At 35.6% G+C, this 18,122-nt stretch overlaps 1 protein-coding gene across 1 annotated transcript in view; it reads right to left on the bottom strand.

Moving 5' to 3' along the window:
* Positions 1-18,122, bottom strand: part of RNF169 (ring finger protein 169) — a 64,635-nt gene that overhangs the window by 29,572 nt on the left and 16,941 nt on the right. Inside the window, exon 2 of the mRNA XM_012725654.1 lies at positions 4,448-4,521. The gene's annotated coding sequence lies outside the window, so the exon portion shown is untranslated. The remainder of the gene's footprint in view (positions 1-4,447; positions 4,522-18,122) is intronic.

Below are 18,122 nucleotides of genomic sequence, written 5' to 3'. Positions count from 1 at the left end.
ATAAATAAATCTTTAAAAAAATAATAAAAAAATAAACTATTATATTATTAAAAAATAGGGGTGGGGTAAATCCTACCATTTTGGAGAACAAGGATAGATCTTGAAGATACTGTGCTGAGTGAAATAAGTCAGACACAGAAAGACAAATACTCTGTGATCTCACTTAAAGACAGACTCTTTAAAAACATACAACCAAACAAAATTCATAGACAAAGACATCAAACTTGTCCTTAACCAGAGATGGGGGGAGGGGAGAGAACCTGAGTAAGGTATTCAAAAAGAATAAACTTCCAACTATAAGTTGTGCTAGGGATGCCATACAACAACAATGATAACTGTATGATCTATAAGGAAAGCTGTTAAGTAAACAAATCCTAATAGATCTCACTATAAAAAGAAATTTCTTTCCTTTTTCCTTTTCTTTTTATAGCATCTACATGAGAAGGAAGTTTGCTTAACATGTTATGGTAATCAGTTCACAATATACATAAATCAAGCCATCATTTGTATGCTTTAAACTTACACAATGATGTATGTTAATTATTTCTCAATAAAACTAGTAAAAACTAATTCTTACACATGGATTATTATGAAAGCCAAGTATTATTTAGGAATAACCCAATAAGTACAGTACTTATTGTAGGTTGTGCCTCCCTGGAGTCCTACAGGTCAAGTCTCAGCAATCTCACTACCATGGCCTGAGTTCAAACCCAGGCCGGAATCTCCTGCTGCTCCCTTTAGCAATGTACAGGGTGTTTCAGTAAATCTACTCATTCTGCTCCCCGCTCTGTCTCTGGTGAATCCTCTCACTGCCCCTGTACCTCTGGCATGGACCCCAGTTCTGTATGCATAAATAAATAAGTCTTCAAAAAAAAAAAAAGTACATCACTTGATTTATTTTTCCTCATCTGAGAAGTTGCAAATAGCAGAGGGGAAAAAAAATACTTAGAGCATTCTATAAGCTAATTGTTTTTTTCCCATGCAGTCAAAATTAAAACGTATTTCTGAGAGAAATTTTCCTTCTTGGTATTGTATGGTTTACCCTATTCATAAAGATATACCATGAGGTTTTGTATCAGTTTTCTGATTATAGAAAACTTCACCTTTAAGCCTCTGACTTTATTTAGATCACCATTTCCTAGCTATCCAGCTTGTGTGCTAGTGACTCTACTTTAAAGATTCTTTATTATCATGAAACTCCCAAACCACTGACCATACCACTCTTTCACTATCCATCACAACTCTCATGTTCTCAATTCCATCCTTAAATAACCATGATACAAAACTGTAACAAGTTATTTGCATATTCCACAAATCCACTGCATGTCTCCCTCTATCTTAATTTCTGGTAAAACCCTAACCCTGGCTAAACCCAAAACATCACTTTCTCCAAAAATGTTCTAGCTGGTCTTATTGCTATTCTTGCCCCATAAGGCAAAGACTGTTAGTTGCATACCCAATTTCCATTTTTTCCTTCCTTATCGAGAACTCTGATTTTAGGAAGTTAATGTACCCAGCTAAAACACTATACCTCTCAGCCTCCCTGGCAACTGGAGGGAGTCTGTGACACTGGACTACAAAAGAGAGGTGAAGTCACTTGGTGGAGCTTTGGCGAAAGCTCTTTAGAAGGATCTAATTCAGGAGATAGGGATGCTTCTACCCTTGTCTTCTATCTATATATTATTCCAGAGGAGGACTGAGCATCTCATATGACGGATGTTTAGACATCTGTTTTGAAGATGTCTAAACAGAAAGAAACTTGAATCTCTGATTGATACTTTGATGATAATAATGGATCTGTCATTTCAGCCCTTGATTATCTTTTTTGTTTGTTTGTTTCATGAAAAAATAAAATTAGTTTTAATTATTAATTTTTGGTCTCTATTATTCTATATTAATAAATATAATTTTAAACTCATAGGCCCATTATAATTTTGACCCCACACAACAACTAGAAAGACCTTTGAAAAGTGTAAGTCAGATCATATTATTAGTTTCCCATCACACCTACAATAAAGTTAGGTCTCCTATTAAGTCAACTAGGCTATCCTCGATATGGCTCCCAACTCATCCACCAAATCCCCATTAGAACCCTTCCACTCACCACTTACACATTCAACTCTAGCCACACTGTTTCTTAAACAAGTCAAACTTGTTGTCTCAGGGCCTTTGTATATGCTGTTTCCTTTGAATGCTCGTTCCTCATACTTTTACTTTGTCTATTCCTGATTTCTTTCAAGTATCAACTCAAATACTGCCTTGTCTGAGAGACCATCCTGATCATTCTATCTAAAACAATCTTTTTGTGTCTCCTCAAAGTTTCCCTTTGCCTTATAACTCCTCTTAATTTATTTTATTAATATATATTACATATTTGTCTGCTTATTTATGTCTGTCCTTCCCACTAAAAAGTAATCTCCTTGAGGGCAAAGACCTTAGGTATCTTCTTCAGCACTGAAACCCTAGTACCTGACACATAGGAATAAATAAATATTGATACATGAATAAATATAATCTCATTTACAATGAAAACACTAAAACATATGTATGTGTATGTGTAAAGTAGCTAGAATATATATTAAACATTATTTATATCTAGGAGAGAGTAGAAAGTAAGAAAAAGGAGGATCTATAATATTAAGCAAACAAATACCTTTAAAACTACAATTAAGGTAATAAAATTTCTTATTAACTTTTTGCAACCCTTTTAAAGGTTTTTACTGTTAAACAAGAATAAAGTATACTAAATAAAAAGGATATTAGTATGTTACACATCAAGTATTTATGGTGAGTTGTGAAGAATTAATTCAAGGTTCCCATCCAAATGTTTATTGCTCTTTAATGTTTCTTACAACTTTACTGAGTCATATTTTACATATTACATAAAACATCCATTTCAAGTGCATAATTCAATTATTTTTAGTAAATTTATCAATCTGTGGAACACATCACAATCAGTTTTAGCAATCTTTACTGCTGCAATAACAATCACTCAAATCCACTTACTGTTAATCTTCATTCTCATGCACTACTCCAATCAATCACTGATCTCTTATCGCTATACATTTGTTTCTTGGAGATATTTCTTATTAGTGGAATCATACAATATGTGCTCACTTGTCCTGGTTTCTGTCACTCAGCATATTTTTGAGGTTCATCCATGTGGTAGCATAATATTAGTGGGCCATTCCTTTTTATTGCTGAATAATATTCCATGGTATGGATAGGTTATCATAGGGCCTTTTGATTTTATGACTTGGATTGTTGTTTTCCAGGATGATACAATAGATGTAGACTTGGGTACTGGAGGGGCAGAATACAGTCTAGGCAATTATAGTTAACTCTAACTTTAATTTAAACCAAATTATATAGGTCATTCTCAAACACAGTCCAGTTTATATTATATGAGATTATCCTACTTTCACTCAACAACATTATGCCATTTGTCATGTTTAATTAAAAGTCATTTTCTTGTCTCTCCCTTCTAACAGAAATAAAAGTTTTCCCAAGGTTTCCTCCTCTCTCTCAAAGGTTATAAAAAGTCTACTCTTATTATATCTTCTGCTTTATGTCCTTTTTTTAATTCTAACTCCTTTTCTCTATCTTCAAGCTAATGGCTTGAATGTAATAAAAATATAAATAAGAGGAACACGAGAACTCAAGTCAACATCTGACAACCTCATTTAAAAGAAAAGACCAAAGACTGTATAACATTTATGTAATTTTCTATTTTCCTTTTAACATGACCTCATAAAATATTCAATATCCACATGTAGAATGATTACATAATCACTTATAAAGGTGGGCGAGAAGTGGTGGTACAGGGAGAGGGACTGGAGAAGGATGATGCATACATAGCTCACACTTCTTTTACCAGGCTTTTTGATGTCTCATGTCTCTAAGTTATTTCAATTGGCTTGAAAATGTCAAAAATAAAATGATGAGGATATAATTAAAAGCTTTCTGAATGACAAAAGTTCTCTCACTGGGAAATTATTCCACTACCTCTTTCCTGGCCTAAGTTACAATTCTTCTGAAGTACTTAGAAGAGAAACAATAAAAAATAACACCATATTAGAGGAACCTTACAAGATAAGGGAAAATAGCACAACCATTATTACTAAAGCTTAAATGTGAGGTTTTAACTAACAATTTCATGCCAAAAATATGTCTCTTGCTGGTCAATTATTGCAGCAGATATATGTTAAATCCTGTGAGTTACATTTTCATTTTTGAAGGGACACCTATAAAAGGGGGTTACTTAGTTAAGTTTTACTCTACTTCTACTAGAGCTATAGAATCTGAGTGGGTGGTTTAAAGTGGTATGAAGGAAAAAACAGGCTCTTCATGGTAAATTTTTAAAAATCCCTAATAAATCAAAGTCTTTAATGTCATTATTTCAATATACATTAAGAATATGAACGTCACTATAATATGTATACTATACCTTTCTCAGACTTTCATATTCCTCATGAAGTTCCCCAGGCTTGCTTATTTTGATTGGTGCTCTAAATACAAACTCTGGAAAAGAAGGAAAACACTTTTAAAAAGGACTTTCTCAGAAGGTAACAAGAGCTTGCCCTACTGCTGCCCCCCAGATTATAAACCATATAAAAATATGTGGTAATCTTAATGCAAATAATACATTCACTCATTTAACAAATATTTGTTAAAGGTTTGCTTTCATGGAACTTAAAATCTTGGGGGGAGTGGAAACAGACAATAAACAAATATGTATATATAATATGACTGGTGGGTCTACATGCTTTGGAGGCAAATAAGTACAAAATGAATGAAAAAGATTATTTTACTTTACATAGAGAAGTCTGGAAGGGCCTTACAGATAAAGAAACGTTTAAAACCCTCAAGGAAAAACTTATTTAAAGTTTTTGGTTCAATGTTACTAAGTAACTTTTTTTTTTTTAAAGATTTATTTATACATACAGAACTGGGGTACAGGCCAGAGGTGCAGGGCGGTGAGAGGGTTCACCAGAGACAGAGTGGGGAGCAGAACAGGCAGATCGACGAAGTACACTGCTGAGGAGAGCCGTATGCGGGTCAGGAGAGGTCTGCCACGCCGTGTGGATCAACCTCCGGGGCAGGCGGGGATAGAACTCGTGCTGCCGTAGCTTTAGCTTCTCAGGGCTGCGCTTTAACCTGCTGCGCTTTAACCCGCTGTGTTACCAGGGAGGGCCCCACTAAGTAACACTTTAAATGAGCCAAAATTTTATTCATAATATTATATTTTTCTACTTCTTTTTCAACATAGCAACTAAAGCATTTTTCTATATGTAACCTGTAGATATTTTCAGTATATAATCTGATTTTTATCCTGAAAACTGAAGTGTTTCATCAGCCTATAAGGTGAAAATTCTTCACCAGTCTCCAAATACCAATCAAAAATTTGTCTTTCTAGACATGGAATCAACCCAAATGGGATAAAAAATGGGGGTAGGGGGGATGCACTGGACTATAGTGATGGCACACGGGTGAATTGGTGATGGGAAGTCCACAGGGATTATAACTGTGATGAAAAAATGCACAAAATTATATAAAAACAAACTATTATAGTATTTAAATTTTTTTTGTCTTTCTAAAGCACAATGTATCTAAACCTTTGACTATCAAGGCATTTTATTTTATATACATATATAAAATATTTTTAAACCCTTTATGTTGTTTTCTCAACTGAAATTTTCTCTACTTTTACATCTAAAATATCTAAATCCAAGGAGGCACATAGTATACAGTGGTTACAAAAACAGATGGCAAAAATTCAAGTTAAGAACAGTAATAAAAGTAACAAATGGGCCCTCCCTGGTGATGCAAGTAACTATGATGCTATCAGCAGCCATTGCAACACCAGTTCAATCCCTGGCCTGGGAGCTGACCCACATGGCACAGCAGACCTCTCTTGTCTCACCACTGCTCCCCCCCAGCAACGTATTTCAGTCAATTCGCCTGTTCTGCTTTCCACTCTGTCTGTGGTAAATCCTCTCATCCTCCCCACCCACACCTCTGGCCTGTACCCCAGTTCCTGTAGGCATAAATAAATAAAACCTTTTTTAAAAAGCCATAAATACTATTGAAAAGGGGGAACTAAGTACTTCTGCTTCCTTAAATGGATGTGACACTTTTATTGCTCCCATGTATATTTAGAAATCTAACCCCAGTATTTTAAGACTTACTAATAATTCTGTATTCCACTGAAGTTGATAAATATTTGTTGTAGAAAAGTGGCAGCCTCAGAATGTTGACTTTTGTCCTCTTTCAGCTGTCCCAACTATTTCAGAAAAACTCGTATTTAGTATACCTGAGGAATGTAAATGATCCTTAGAAATATTAGCCCTAATGCAAATACCGGAAATAGTAACTTAAAACTCTACCAAGTAAGGCCTTCTCTAGTGGTGCAACAGGTTAAAGCACAGCACTGCAAGCTAACAGCAGCCACTTTGGTGTGAGCTCAATCCCTGCCCAGAGGTGATCCACCACATGGCACTGCAGGCCTCTCGTGACTCGCCCGCTGCTCCCCTCAGCAGTGTACTTCATCAGTTTGCCTGTTTTGTTCCCCACTCTGTGTCTGGTGAATTCTCTCACCCCCACTGCACCCAAGTTCTGTATGCATAAATAAATAAATCTTTAAAAAACAATTCTAAAACTCTACCAAATAAAAAAGAATCATTATACCCTGTTTGGGAGGCAAATATTCCATTATCTTCATCCATTTTAAAGAAATCCTGCAGACTATTTTAGTCATATCCTATACAAATATTTCCAATTATAGACAAATAGCATTTGAAATTTCATGCTTTAAAAAAAGGGAAAAGGAGGGCGAGAAAAGTAAAACCATTAGAAGTAAAAAAATAATTTTCATTCTATTTTTAAATAATCTATTATATGTAAGATACCTCAAATATATTTCCTCAGTGACTCTTCACAGAAACTTTGTAAGGTAGTTTTTATACCCAAGTCATAATAAAGAAAACGAGAGGTAAATGACTTGCCAAAGTCACATAACAGTACCTGGCAAAATCAAGAGGAAAGCATTAGTAGGAATAAAGAGGGAATTACATAATGCTTAGAAAGGCAACCCTTCAAGGAGATATTATGATCATGAACTTGTATGAACCTACGGCCAGCGCAGCAAAAACCAATAAGGAGAAATTAATAAATCCAAAGTTACAATAAGAAATTTTAACACAGAAAAACTAAAAATAGATCAAGGACACAAAAAGATTAACAGAAAGAAAAACTACACAATAAAATTAACAAACTGATTGTGTGTGTATGTGTGTGTGTGTGTGTATCCAATGAACAGAATAAGTATTCCTTGAAGCAAACAAGAGTTTTAAAGTACACTAGCTCACAAACAAGTTTCAATGAAATTATATTTTATAAAATTTGGTTTTTGATCCTGATTGCTATTTCCCAAGCCAAGTTTTCTAGCTACCCAGCTGAATATTTTAGGTTACCCACGTTTTTTCTGAATACATTCCTTTTCTGCCTCAATCTGTCATAGAAGATTTCTGCTGATTAAAATCAACAATCCTGGTAGATTCTATTTTTTGCCAATGAAGTAATCACTAGTAAAACTGGTTAAAACAGAAAACACAGCAATACTGAAAAATAAAAAGGAGGTCTAGTATATAGATACAAGGAAAGTTTATGTCCCTAACAAAGACTATAAAAATAATGCTGTCATGCTTCTCCAAAGAGGAAATGCAGATGGCCAACAAGCATATGAAAAAATGTTCAACATCACTTGTAATAAGGGAGATGGAAATTAAAACCACAATGAGATACCACCTCACCCCAGTGAGAAGGGCACATCTTCAAACAACTAGCAACAACAAATGTTGGCGAGGATGTGGAGAAAAGGTACTCTCCTGCACTGCTGGTAGGAATGCAAACAAGTACAACTACTATGGAAAATGTTAGGAGGCTTCTCAAACTGCTAAACATGAAGCTTCCATATGACCCAGCAATCCCACTCGTAGGTATCTACCCAAAAGACAAAAACACTGATTCCAAAAGACACCTGCACCCCCATGTTAAGTGCTGCTTTATTTACAATTGGAAAGACATGGAAACGGCCCAAATGCCCAAAAGTGGATGACTGGATTGGTACATATACTCAAATGGAATATTACTCAGCAACCAAAAAAAAAAATAAACACATGCCTTTTGCAGCAACTTGGATGGAGCTGGAAAAGATCATGCTTAGTGAGATAAGCCAGAAAGAAAAGGAAAAATACCGGATGGTTTTACTCATAGCAGGAGTATAACGGACCAGGTGAGAAAATATATAATAATAATGAACAACTGTATGCCAGAGACATTTTACGGGAGTGGAATGGGGAGTGGGTTCAAAAATGGTGGGCAGAGGGAAGTGCATTGGACTATGGTGATGGCACATCGGTGATCTGGTGATGGGAAGCCCACAGGGATTACAACTGAGATGGAAATAGGCACAAAATGACGTAAAAATAAACTATTATATTATTTAAAAAATGATAATGCTATCATGAATGACCTTGCATATACATAATTTTGTGTCTGCAAGTATATCCAGAGATCAAATTTCTAGAATCAGAATTTTGGGTCAAAGAGTATGTGCTTTTCAATTCTGACAGACCATAGCAAATTGCCCTTCCTGCATGAAACCAATATGGAGTTAATAGTCCCAACAGCAAGACATGGAGTGCCATTTCCTCACACCTTCTCCAACACAAAAGTGCTGAAACATTTTAGCTTTGCTAATCTAAGGGGTGATATTTTGTATGCTATATTTTTCTTTTATGAGGGAAATTGATTACTTCTCATATGCTGAAATAATTTGCATTCTCCACCCCTGTTAACTTTTCTTCATCTGGGAAAGCTCTCAGTAAGTTCAACTTAGTCTATGTCACATAAATAGCAACACTTTCCCAGTCTATCCTTTGTCTTGACTTTGCTTAAAACAGTTACATTGATCAAAATTAGTTTTATGTGGTTATATTAATTAAACTTTTCTTTTATGGCTTTTGTATTATGTATACTGAGAAAGACCTTCAGACTAGTATATAATTACATAAAGTCTTTCATGGTTTCTTCTGGTACAAAGTATAAGATTCTTACCATATTCTTTAAAATTCTAAATACTTTTATTTGGGTAGCAACAAAGAAACATGATCTTACTAGGAATTATATTTAATATCCAAAACAAGGGACAAACAAAAATTAGTGATAGCCTTATAGAAATGACTGTTTTTATTTAACTTACTTTGGAGAATTTGTTTTCTCTAACATGGGTCTTGCAGACTTTAGAACAAAATGTCCAAAGAACTTAACAACTTTATTATATCATATAAATGATACAAAGTTAACAGCCTGATACCCCAACTTAGAAGCTTCCAGAGCCTTGGCAAAATCAGTCTCTACTTCTTTGCCTGTAAAATCAGAATAATATCTACTTTGAATGACAAAACAGATTAGTATGAGCATAAAATGAGTATGAGAGTGAAAATACTTTGTAAATTATTTCAGTCATGTGATGATGTGATGAATCTACTAACTATAGAACTGTTTCAGGTGTTATTGAGCTAAAAGAAATTGTGTTTGACCTGACGGATATTAAATTTGTCACGAACAAACTGTATGAAGTTACTTTTCATATAACTGGGATATTTACTAAGAAATCTCAAAGTTCATATAGCAGGCCAAGCGGCATACTAACTAAATTCTTATTATGCCTTGACTTATTTGGGAATTAAAGGTTATTTCACACACACACACACACATGTGCTAACAGGCTCACAGGAAGTTAAAAGAAATATGTATTACCAATAACAACTTTGATAACTACCCATACATTTAATTTTGTTTTAACATTGGAATTATACTACAGATGATACTGTTTGTGTTCTATGAATTTCAATGAATGCTAAAAATCTGTATGTTTATACATGCCTATAAACTCAGCGGATGGAATGATTTTATAAAGTTCGTAGCCACTTAGAACTGATTAATCCCATCTGACTATTAATTTAATCAATAAGCACTTAGTATTTGGCCATTTCCATTCTGAGTAGAAAATGGTTAAAATAGATATCAAATAGAAATCTGCTGTGTCACCTTTATATCGGTTTAACTCTTCCAAAAGCAAATGGAATGTATGGATTTGCTTTAGTCATTTTATAGCTGACATTAATTAGCCTCCCTCAATTCACAATACCATGAAGTATTTGTATTTTAAATAGGAAAAGTGGTTCCTTATTAAGATTCTTAATTTATTGCTACTCTTAAGGTCAATGGTTTCAATGACCTTATTTCCTTTCTTGAAATTGTTATTAAAAAATGTATAATAAATTCCACCTTGGAAAACTAGGGGGAAAAAATGGCAAGGTGTTTATTCTTGTTTGCCATAATTCAGAATCCAGCACCTCAACAAATATTTTGTAATTTTATATTCCATTTTAGCCCACTCAGTAGAGAATATCAGCATTTCCCCCAAATTATATGGTGAATCTATTCTAATATATTCAATACAAATATAAACATGTAATAAACATTAATATAAGGTTTAGCTCTAGTACTAAAAAAAGTGAATAAATTAAGGTTAACTGGCAGGAGAAAGCTGCAGTATCAATTTACATCCATCAAAATTAATACCGATATGGTTATCTTAATGTTGGATTAAGATTAATGATATTTAATGCTATGAGAACACAAAATGCTAAATACTCAAGTGCCTTTCTGTCACACTGGGACTACACTACCTTAAATGGCATCATGCCCAAAAGCTCAAAAATTGCATGAAGTAACTCTTGAATACTAAAACAGTTAACCATTAAGAGCCATGAGTTGGTCCAATACGACATTAACTGAATATTAATTATTTAACTTATCTCCTATCTTAGTAATGTCCCCTATAGATGTCAATAAGGCAAAAACAACCCATATTTTCCTACAGGTTTGCAAAAAGAACATATTAGGCTCTGATACTCACTCTGCCAATTAAGTAAAAGTATTGAAAAATGTAAAGTTTCTAAAAAAAAAATGTAAAGTTTCTGTTTGTCTTGGTGTCCTCATTTATCAAATGGCAATCAAAATACTGACCAACCTACCTCACAGGAATGCAGAAGATCACAACTAATAGTAGTACTAGTAATCAAGAATGCCTATAATAAATAATTATTTCTAATAATTATTTTAATGAGAGCACACTAAGCTCAATGTGTGCATACATTCTCTCTCTCTCTCTTTTTTTTTCCTCTGTCTCGCCCTCTCTCTCTCTCTGCACAGACTGCCTGACTTAAAATGTCTCCTTACAAGACTGGCCATTGGCTGGACCTAGGAACTTACTTTTCAGGAGAGTTCTCACTCTTCCTAATTAGGAACAAGCCCACCATACCTAAACTGTTCTATGCAAACAATATATTTAGGCTGAATACCTTCATTCCTGCTGGGAGTCTGGAAATATGCTGGGCAGAGGGTGCCTATGTGACCAACTCTGAATAAAAACTCTGGGCACTGAGTCTCTGATGAGGTTCCCTGGTTAGCAATACTTCACACATACCGTCACAACTTGTTGCTGTGGGGTCTAAGCATGACCTTTGTCATTCACCTGAGAAAGTCTAGAAGCGGGCACCTGGTTTCAGCTAGGCTTTGTCCCATGTACCTATTCCCTTTGCTCATTTTGATCTATATCCCATGAATAAGCTATCACCTTGAGTACAACTATATGATGAGTCCTATTAGTACTCCTAGTGGATCACTGAACTTCTATGTGGTCTGTGGGACTTCTTACCATAGACACATACACACACACATCACAAACTTAAAATCTTTTTAGGTCCCAGTTTCTTCTTGAGAACAAAGGCAATATTCTAGGTAACTTTTTAAATTAATGCATTCAGTAATAATATTTATAATTCACATAATAGGCTTCTAAATTCTGAAATATTATAAGGGATAATACTGTAGATGAAAATACTACTAATATTTTAAATGTATATAAGAATAATTAGAACAGCAAAGTAATTTCTTTAAAGCATTATGAAATGAACTATCTCAATCCACCAGGATTATTACGGAAAAGGTACAGGAAATCTCCACTTTTAAATCAGTATCTTTTATAATGTTGCTTGAAGTTGACTGGAGAACATGTATACACTCAACATTAATTATACTAAGATATTTACCAATAATGACTAGCTGACCAATAATGACTTTTAATAAGAAAAGATCATTTATAAGTTTCTACTGCTGATGTGGGACTCATTTTTCTTAATTTTCTCTTTACTTCCTTCTACCTCATTTCTAAGGTCATACATGTTCACTTCCTCCCCACAAAAGATGAAACAGTGGTTTAAATGTCTACAAAACCCTATATTTGGAAAACCATAAAGCAAACAAATGGTGAAAACCTAGATGACCTCGTTATATGGGTACCTTTTTAGATACAATATCAAGTACATGATCTATAAGAGAACAGGTAAAATGGAAATCATTAAAAAAATTTCTGCTCTGTAAAAGACAGTATCAAGAAAATAAGAAGACAAGTCAGACTGGAAGAAAATATTTGCAGTTAATATATCAGATCTGGCCCTCCCTGGTGGCGCATCGGGTTAAAGCACATCACTAAGAAGCTAAAGCCACTTCAGCATGAGTTCAATCCCCACCCGGGAGGTGACCACATGGAATGGCAGACCTCTCCTGGCCCGCCCACTGCTCTCCTCAGTAGTATACTTCGTCAGTCAGCCTGTTCTGCTCCCCACTCTGTGTCTGGTGAATCCTCGTACCACACCTGTGCCTCTGGTCTGTCCCCCAATTTTATAATTTTAAAAAATAAATATTTTTAAAAATTATATATATATTAAATGTAATATATATATATATATATATATATATATATATATATATATCTCAGATCTAAGACTGCTACCCAAAATCTACAAAGAATGGTTAAAACTCAACAACAAGAAAATTAACAATCTGATTTTTTTTTTTAAAGATTTATTTATTTGTGCATACAGAACGGGGTACAGGCCAGAGGTTCAGGGGCGGTGAGAGGCTTCACCAAACACAAAGCGGGGAACAGAACAGGCAGATCGACGAAGCACACAGCAGAGGGGAGCAGCGGGCGGATCAGGAGAGGTCTGCCACGCCATGTGGTCACCTCCGGGGCAGGCAGGAATCGAACTCATGAGGAAGCGGCCCCAGATTCTCAGTGCTGTGCTTCAACCCGCTGCACCACCAGGGAGGGCCCAATCTGATTTTTTTTTAATGGGTAAAGACTTGAACAGATACTTCACCAAAGAAAATATACACGTGGCAGTTAAGAATAGGCCAAAATGGTCCCCAGAAGTCACTGGGAATTGCACATTACATTGAGCTACCACTATAAACTGATTACAAAAGCTAATATTCAGAAACACTACCACCACCAAAAGCTGGAGAGGTATGGAACAAGTGGAATTTCAGTCACTGCTGGTGGGAATGCAAAATGGTACAATCACTTTGAAAGACTTTGGGAGTTTCATACAAAACTAGTCTTATCACACAATCCAGCATTGTGCTCCTTAATATTTACACGAGTAGATAAATAAAATGAAGTACAACCAGACAATGGAAAAACATTCAGCACTAAATGAAATGGGCCATCAAGTTATGAAAAGACATGGAGGAATCTTAAATGCATACACTAAAGGGAACGAAGCCATTCTGAAAAGGATGTACGTAGTGTATTATTTCAACTACATGACACTCTGGAAAAGATAATATCATGGAGACAATAAAAAGTTCAATGCAGGAGGGGAGTAGGGATAAGCAGGTAGAGCACAGATCCTAGGACAGTGAAAATACTCTGTAGAATATTATAATGACGGCTATGTTGTTATACATTGCCCAAACCCATAGAATATATAGAGGAGTGAATTTTACAGTAATTTATAGATATTGGGTGTTTATGTGACTACAGATTCACCCCTGCTAACAAATCTACCTATGGTCAGTGATACTACTCACAAGGGAAGCTATATCCATGTGGGCAGGGGATATATGGGTAATCTCCATACCTTCCTCTCAATTTTGTTGTATGACTAAACTGCTAAAAACAGATAAGTTATTTAAAGAAAAAAAGCTGAACAACAATATTAAAAAAAAAACAAAACTACAACTGCCAACAAAGGCTACATCTTCCTGAGTCCAGGAGTTAGTACCAAATCCATCCATCGCTCTATCAGCTTCTATAAGAAATTTTAAGTGCTTCAGTAGTACAGAAACAACTACTCACCCTTCATCTACCTCACACAAAAGAAATGCTAGAAATTACTTTAAGTGGCACTAAGATACTGACTATTTGACATTTGTAAATGAGTACAGCAACTGAAATACTGCCCAATGCTGGTGCTCTGGCTAAGTTTAACAGGAATTGAAACTCTAAGGCATGTGCCTTAAGGATGACACACAGCATTGGTCAGTGACCTAAGCTGAGCACTGCAGTCAGTCTAATGTGAATTATAGGAGCAATTTATATACATCCTGGAAGGTTCTTCCTAAAAAAGGATTTTCTCTGAGAAGTGACTGATTATTAACATAGACAAACAAGACAGGCATTTTACTAATTGCACCAAACCCTCAGAAATGATGTACCACTGTCAAAGCATTCACTACACAAAATCAAAAAAGGAACCTCTTCAATTTTATTGAGAAGAGACAACTCCAATGGAGTTTTCACGCCTGTGGGTTCAATTTCTCATCAGCACCGCAGAATGAGAAAGAGCTTTGGCCCCAAACGTCCCAAGACAAACCTAGATCCTAATTTGGAGAGTCCCACTTACTAGTCATTCATCTTTGAGGAAATTTTTAAAAATTCTCTTTGCTCTTTGATTTTCTCACCTGTAACAGGGTAGTTATACAACTATATCTCAGAAATACAGATAAAATTAATAATTCAAAAGCTTATAAGCTATAACTGTTTAGTAACCTATTTTGTATTACACAAGTATCTAGTTAATACCTGCCTCAAAATGGTTAACTGGGGACCAGTGCATTTTCTTTAAACATACCAATGAATTTTTTGTGAGCATAGATGGTATAAATACCATTTATATTTATTTCAATGATATGATTTAAGAGGCAATTTACATGACATAGCCTGTCTACCTCTTCAGCTTCATCTCACTTCATTCTTTGTTTCATATTTTATATTTCATCAACACCTTAGGGTTTTGGACCAAATTATGCTATTTCTGAACCCAAACATGCTATTTCTGCCTTGATGTTTCTGCCTAAAATATCCTCTTTTCCACTCTTACTTTCCACAGCCAGCTTTGTACCAGGCTAAAAACAACTCATTCTTAAAACTAAGCTTAAATTTCTGTAGAACATAATAAAACAAGTCCAAAAGATAAATCTGGAAAAATGTATTTGCCATATAATAACAGGTTAAATTCCATTTTCATTCCCAGCGGTATCATTATGATGATGGCAGTTAAGTAGCATTTATTTTACACCAGGCCAATTTCTAAACACTCTATATTTATTAACTCATTTAATCTTCATAATGACCCAATGAAGAGATTTACTATTATCACTCTTTTATAGATGAAGAAACTATAACTTGCCCAAGGCAATACTACTGTTAAGTAAAAGAGCTGTGATTTTAAACCCTGGCAATCTGACTCTCAGATGTTTTTTTGCACTATGACTTAATACCTTTTCAATACTTGAAAGAAAAAAAATGTTCATAATCATAACAATAGGTATCTGATGAACAAGCAGTTTATTAAAAAATAAATTCAGGGTCCGCCCTGGTGGTACAATGGGTTAAAGCACATTATGAAGCTCTCAGAAGCCACTGCAGCACAAGTTCAATCCCCAGCCCCAGAGGTGACCCACATGGCATGGGAGACCTCTCCTGACCCACCCACTGCTCCCCTCAGTAGTGTATTTCAGTAGATATGCCTATTCTGCTCCCCACTCTGTCTCTGATGAATCTCACCCACCACACCTCTGGTCTATGAACTGGGGTTCTGTAAGCATAAATAAACAAATCTTTAAAAATAAATAAATAAATAGATTCAGATGACTTATAAGCATATTAAAATACTCTCAGTTCAGTATTGTAAACACTTTTAAAACACTTAAATATGGGGCCCTCCCTGGTGGCGCAGCGGGTTAAAGCACAGCACTGAGAATCTAAAAGCCGCTTCCGCATGAGTTCGATACCCGCCTGCCCCGGAGGAGACCACATGGCGTGGCAGACCTCTCCTGACCCGCCCGCTGCTCCCCTCAGCAGTGTACTTCGTCGATCTGCCTGTTCTGTTCCCCACTCTGTCTCTGGTGAATCCTCTCACCGCCCCTGAGCCTCTGGCCTGTACCCCAGTTCTGTATGCATAAATAATCTTTAAAAAAAAAAAAACACTTAAATATGTCAGATTTTGGTAGCGATCAAAAAGTTGGATAAAGACAAGTGTTATCTTAATGATATACATGTGGGGTACCCCTGGTGCCTAGGGGTTAAGCCCCCAATAGCATCATGAAGGCCCACCATGATAGCTTGAGTTTGATCCCTGGCAGGCCCACATATGGTACAGCAGACCTTTCCTGTCTTGCCAGCTGCTTCTCTTAGTAGTACATTTCAATAAATCTGCTTGCTCTGCTCTCTACTCTGTCTCTGATGAATCCTCTCACCCTGCTCCCCTTCACATCTGGCCTATACCCCAATTCTTCTACACAAAAATGAAGTCTTTTTAAAAAAAATCAGTAAAAAAAAATATATCATACATGTGGACAAAGACATACATACAAGAATGTTCCTTGCAGCTCATTTACAGTACTAGACTGAAAATAACCTAAATGCATTCCCATTAGAGACTGATTGAATAAATTATCCAATGACTGGGATACCATAGATCTTTATCTGTACTGTATTTTTATTCCTAGGTGGTTTACTAATAATTTTTGATAGTGTGCCATTCACAGTGTATGAAAAACTGTAGAGACTCTAGCTGATGTTCTATCCTACAGAGGATTCATATCTCCTAACAAGCAGTTAGAACAAGGGTAGATGATCACATAATGGACATGAGCTGATACAAGGCTGACTACAGTCTAAATTTATAAAGTTCTTTCTAGTTTTTTAGCGCTCCAAGTGTCCAACTTAAAGTCTGGAGTGTTTCAAAATTAACGTCCTGAACTTTTTTTCTCAACATGAAGAACTGCTAATACATGGCTTTGCTTTTTCAGTAGCTTTCCCTGATGTCTCTTAACCTTTTACCCTGAACAACTGAAGAATCAGCAAATGTGTCAAGAAAAAATAGTACTTGGAATCAGGCTAATGGATACATGTTCCTTCTTTCTGGGATGTTGGTCTCTCAATTTCTGGTTGCCTTGGTAGCCCTAATCTACAATTTTTGTAAACAAGGCTCCATGAAGAAGACTTGCTTCTTTCCTGCCTTTTAATAACTGCATTCCCCCTTTGCCAAGAATCCACAAATGTCTGAAGTCCTAGCTGTCTTGGCAACTTACCAATGCTTCTTATAGATTTTTTTTTTTTAAATCAGGCTTTTCTAGTTATTTTCAGCAGGAGTTTTGGTCTGCTACAATCTGCTCGATCATAGCCAAAAGCAAATTCTATGTTCTTTATAAGCAGTGAAGATGACAAGATCTCATGATGAAACCACAAAGCATTACTAAAGAAGGAATGAAGTGAGGACGAAGGCAAAAGTAGAGAATATTGCCTTAAGAAAGAAGTAGAATAAAGGTGTACATGTGTGGCTCACATACCAAAATAATTATAATCTTACTAGAAAAGAAAAACATATCTAAATGAAACTAGAAAATGTCAAAGAGTTATAAAACTAAATGCCTGAGTGCTGCATAGAACATCAAGAGGTAGAACAGCCAAAGGAAGACAATGGTCAAAGTATATCTTCTACGACCAAAGTCTGTGTAAGTAAAGATACACAGGAAACTGGCCATTCTCCTTATTGGACCACCACTGTCAAAAGAAGTATGTGAAAGGAGAAATTTTAGAGCTCAATTAAAGCATAACATCATGTAAAAGTAGGGTTTTAAGAGACGGAAACACAGGGAAGGAACCACAAGTGTCTTCTAAAACCAAACTACAGGTTTCC

This window comes from Condylura cristata, unplaced genomic scaffold (assembly GCF_000260355.1).
Source record: "Condylura cristata isolate star-nosed mole 26May11 unplaced genomic scaffold, ConCri1.0 scaffold00015, whole genome shotgun sequence".
Lineage (NCBI taxonomy): Eukaryota > Metazoa > Chordata > Mammalia > Eulipotyphla > Talpidae > Condylura > Condylura cristata.
This window is presented reverse-complemented; position numbering and strand designations above follow the sequence as displayed.